Source organism: Xenopus tropicalis, chromosome 5 (genome assembly GCF_000004195.4).
Source record: "Xenopus tropicalis strain Nigerian chromosome 5, UCB_Xtro_10.0, whole genome shotgun sequence".
Classification (NCBI taxonomy): Eukaryota; Metazoa; Chordata; class Amphibia; order Anura; family Pipidae; genus Xenopus; species Xenopus tropicalis.
Window position 1 is genome coordinate 92,175,091 of NC_030681.2, and position 5,418 is coordinate 92,180,508.

The window sequence follows — 5,418 nt, forward strand, 5'->3', positions numbered from 1 at the left end:
ACAAGGATTCAAGATTATGTAAAGGAGAATTCCATGCCTTACCCTGTCCTGTGGAAAAAAAAAAAAAAATTATAGAGGACCTTACTTATTTGTTTTTTTTTTCCTTTTTACACAGAAGGAGAAGCCTCTAAATTGGTTTGGTACAGTCAGGTTATACAAATTCAAAAACATTTTTTGGTTTTTAATAGTTAGAATGACCTGTGTTGTGAGGGAGTAAAATGGCTGCTGCTTTAGTTTAGTAGGAGAGTAAAAAGCACTGAGGCACAATTTGAATTTTATTTTTGATATGATTTGCCTGAGTCAGATTTTGTTTTTTTTTACTCTCTGTATTAGCAGCAACACGTTTGTGACATTTTTACATAGAGTGCATGCTGCTTGATAACCTCGATAGAGATGTAGCGAACTGTTCGCCGGAGAACTAATTCGCACGAAAATCGGGTGTTCGCAAGTTCGCAAGTTCGCGAACTTTTAGCGAAGTTCGCAATTTTGGGTTCGCCTTAGCTGGAGACAAATTTTGACCTCTCACCCCAGAGCCAGCAGATACATGGCAGCCAATCAGGCAGCTCTCCCTCCTGGACCACCCCCGGACCACTCCCTTCCATATATAAACCGAAGCCCAGCAGCCATTTTACATTCTGCCTGTGTGTGCTTGATGAGTTAGCATAGGGAGAGAGCTGTGCAGGGGTTTGAGGGACAGTTTAGGTAGCTTTGCTGACTAGTAATCTACTTTCTACTGCTCTTTATGTAGCTGCTGTGGGCAGCTGTCCTGCTGATCTCATCTGCTGTAACCCAATAGTCCTTGTAAGGACTGCTTTTATTTTCTGATTACTGTTACTTTCATTGTGTACTGCAGCTCCATCTGTGTGTGTTGGAGACAGGTGTGCTGCTCATAGTAGTTCACCCCCAGCACCAACCAGAGATCACTTTTTTTTTATTATTAATTTTTTTTTTTTTTTTGTAATTTAAGTTACTGTTCTTTAACGTGTCCAGTGCTGTTTGCTGTTATTCATAGAAGTGCACCAAACACGTTACACATAGTAGTGACATTGCATTGCAATAAAATCACCTGAGCGATGTTTTTCCACCAGCAATAATATATTCCGTATCCACTACTGCGGCGTTTTGTCTTTGCGTGTGAACCGGCTGTAACCTTTACACGACTTGATTGGCATGTAGACGCCGGACGTTTTAAAGCAGTTTATTACACAAGTTTAGAAATGTAGTGTGATTTATGCCCTTTACAGCACAAAACGCAACGCTGTGTCAACAACGTATTTTTCAGAGACATTTTTGCCCTTGATCCCCCTCCTGCATGCCACTGTCCAGGTCGTGGCACCCTTTAAACAACTTTAAAATCAGTTTTCTGGCCAGAAATGGCTTTTCTAGGTTTTAAAGTTCGCCTTCCCATTGAAGTCTATGGGGTTCGCAAAGTTCGCAAAAGTTCGCACTTTTTGGCAGAAGTTCGCGAACTTTTTTTGTGAGGTTCGCTACATCTCTAAACCTCGATATATGTTATGTGTTTCTGTATCAAAGCAGTATTCAGTCTATAGTTTTTCTCCAAAATTTGTCTTACATTGTTTGTATTATCTTGAGTTTGTTGTGTGTAAAGTCTTCAAGGTGGGGTGTTTAAAACCACTTAACTTCAGTAATTTGCATTATAGTTACCAGTCTGGTTTGTCCTATACATTTCTAGTATTTTGTTTATGTTTATGGTCTGTACCTGTACAAAACAGCTAAAACAATGATGTTCCTTACAATTGTCTTGCTCTATTTTAGATGATCAGGCATGAAACTGAGGTGGAAATACTGAGACAAAGATGACAAACAACTCACTAGTGATTTGGCTAAGATAGTGCTGCAGTGTATCTTTTTAATTTCCTGAAGTCAGTATTGGTTATGGTCACACCTATCCATGAATTGAGGTGCTAATCCCAGCTATGCTGATTAATAAAATGTGCCACAGAGTTTCTCAAACTACCACAATAATAAAGGATTTTTCCTGTGTGGTCTCATTCATATGGTAACCGTGGTAAGCAAAATGTGTTGGGTGTTGCAAACACCAAAGTGTAAAGGCCATGGGTTACTGCAGAGGCCTAAAATGGGATCCAGCCCAGACATGGGTGGGTTAGTGTCAAGTGGGTAAGCGGTGTGTATAGCGCACAGACAATGCAGCAAAGTAAGCTGGAAACAAAGCCTCTAAAAGTGTGTGGGATTTTCTAACTGGCAGAAGGGTTCAAATTATGAGTATAAACTGTGAGTGTATTTATAATTAGGTTAAATATTACCTCACAGTACCCTAAAACTTTAGCATGTGTGAGTGTTATATAATTTGGGTCTCAGTAATCCTTTCACTTTCAGCACAAATACATATTATACATGAATAGGTGTCCCTGAATGTTATACCTTTTTGTATTTAGAGGGCTCTTTCCTTGTGAAGTCCTTCGCCCTCTAGGTGGGGATTTGTAAGAAATCGTGTATTTGGGTGCCATTATTTGTGATATATATAAATATATATATATATATATATGTGTGTTCGTGGCTCTATTGTGTTATACACTGAGTATGGGGGGAGCTCTAATGATTACTATAAACCAGTTTTTCAAGTTGAACCCGAAGCCAAATCTCCATATCTAAGGGTTTTTCTGTGGATGGTGGGACAGTACGTCTGCGAGAAGCCATAAAAAACTCAACAGTTACTGAACAATGGGCAAGGTGTGGTTTTTATCAACCCCCATCTGATCAGTTGGTATGTGGGGGGCAGTGGCTGAAAGGTGCATAAATGTGGGCTGGACAGTGGTCAAGGGAAAAGGAACCTGGGAGAGCAACCTGGGAAAAGGAACCTGGGAAAAGAACCTGGGAGGAGCACCGGAGGACTGGATCAGAAGTGACTGGGCAGGATGGGAGACAGACCGGAGAGGAGGCCATGGCAAGGAATCAGACCACCATGTTCTTTGTATATTGGTAGCTATAATGTAGATTTTGTCATTAATCTTTAAATGTAAATAATGTATAAATATTGTTTTGTTAACTATTCATTTAAGTGTAACAATCCATTGATTTGCTACTCAATATATTCATTTTAATATACACTTATTGGTGTGGGTTATTTGTCTGCTTCTCAAAAGAACCGGAACCCTAGTAAGAGGGGTGATTAATATTATTATTAATATTATATTATTATTATATATAGTTCAAATCTTACATAAATAATGCACAAAAATAGTATATCTAGAAATGCAACATCGACACTTTAAACCTTTTCTTTTTTTAAACACAATGCAATTACCCAGCCACTTGGCAATTTGTGTAAAATGACATATTGCTCAGCAAATGTTTGAAAAACAGAGACTCTAACAAGCCCTGTGGGGCCTAGAATCAATGACTAACTGTGAGACAATCTGCAACACTTTAGATTTTCTTTTATTAGGCTGATTTCACACAACCTGCAAGTTACTGAGGCAGACAGTGCTGCGTGGTTTATAATGTTATTAGAGATTAAAAAAAAAAAAAAAAAACCTAAAAAAAAAATACCTTAAGGCAAAATCTGTTCAAAGAGGTAAAATGGTTAAATTAGATCAGTGCACCTTGCTGTACTAAACAGACAACCTACAATAAGAATTATTTATTGTTATTAAATGCAAACTCATGCTATGATGAGTCACTTGTTATTTTGTGTCACATTATCATGTACTAAACCCCCTCTAATACAGCTTGTTCCATTGCGTTAACAATTTAATTAGATATCACAATATAATGAGAAATCAACAACTAAAGTGTTTTTTCTCTTTGAGATGTCATATAAATGAAGGAATTTATCAAGATTCCAGATGTGCCTTGGAAGTTAAGTTATTCTGGTGCTACCACACATTAATATTAATGAATAAGAAAATCTTAAAATTCCATCAATTTCTGTTGGCCAATAGGAAAATAATGTGTGAGTATTCAGCTGTAAAGAAGCTTGATGTAAAAAGCATCTTCTGTAAAAGCTTCAAAAGGTGACCAAACACATTTGGAAAATGATGATAATAATATGATGATGACATAGGGGCTGATTTACTAACCCACAAATCCGAATTGGAAAAATTCCGATTGGAAAGCGAACATTTTGCGACTTTTTCGTAATTTTTGCAATTTTTTCGTCGCTGTTACGACTTTTCGTAAATTGTCGCGACTTTTTCGTAACCATTACTACTTGTGCGAATTGTCGCAACTTTTTCGTAGCCATTACGATTTGCTCGTATCTTGTCGCGACTTTTTCGTATTGAGCGCTCGTAACCGGCGGGCAAAACTTTCAGACTTTGCATGAGTTTGGAAGCCTCCCATAGGACTCAATGGCACTCTGCAGCTCCAACCTGGCCCAAGAAAAGTCACGATACTGAAGCTTGAATGAATCCGAAACTTTCGTACTCGGCACGAAGGCTACGAAAAAGTCGCAACAATTCGCGCAAGTCGTAGCGCTACGAAAAAGTCGCGACATTTTGCGAAACAGTAGTAATGGCTACGAAAAAGTCCCGACAATTTACGAAAAATCGCAAAATACCGATCAATACGAAAAAAACCCATTCGGACGCCTTCGGACCGTTCGTGGATTAGTAAATCAGCCCCCTAGTCTCATATTTAGTGGATCTCCATAACTTAAGTCCAATAGGATTGTTTTGCCTCCAATAAGGATTAATTATATCTTAGTTGAGATCAAGTACAAGGTACTGTTTCATAATTACAGAGAAAAAAGTTAGAATTAGAATTATTTGCTTATAATCATTATAGGTATCCGGAAACCGGTTATTCAGAAAGCTCCAAATTACGGAAAGCCTGTCTCCCATAGACTCCATTTTAATCAAATAATTAAGAATTTTAAAAATGATTTCGTTTTTTTCTGTAGTAATAAAACAGTACCTTCTAATTGATCCCAACTAAGAATAATTAATCCTTATTGGATGCAAAATAATTCTATTGGGTTTAATTAATGTTTAATTGATTTTTTAGTAGATTTAAGGTATGGAGATTCAAATTACAGAAAGACCCCTTATCCAAAATACCCTTGGTCCCAAGCATTCTGGATAACGGGTCCTATACCTGTACTATATTCTTTTTTACTTTCTATCCATCATAAAAGGAAGTACTGTATAGACAAATCAATTAGTGAATTAATATTATAGTAAGGCATACAGCCCACTTATAAAAGCTTAGAGTAAGTAACACATTAATAAAAACTTAGATAATTAACACATTTCAGCAGGCCCTATATCATGATAGAATGCTAACAGATTTATGGTACAGGTATGGAACCTGTTATCCAAAATGCCCAGGACCTTGAGTTTTCCGGATAAGGGGCCTATCTGTAATTTGGATATCCATACATTAAGGGGCTGATTTACTAAGCCACGAATCCGACCCAAATTGGAAAAGTTCCGACTT

The 5,418-nt window shown here is 37.6% G+C and overlaps 1 long non-coding RNA gene across 1 annotated transcript; it reads right to left on the reverse strand.

The window, feature by feature from the left end:
* Positions 1 to 310: 310 nt before the first annotated feature.
* LOC116410884 lies at positions 311 to 1,605 on the reverse strand. Its single transcript, XR_004222709.1, has 2 exons — positions 1,502 to 1,605; positions 311 to 383 (listed from the first exon to the last, which is right to left on the reverse strand). It is a non-coding gene; the product is annotated as an uncharacterized LOC116410884 (long non-coding RNA).
* Between the last annotated feature and the right edge of the window lie 3,813 nt (positions 1,606 to 5,418).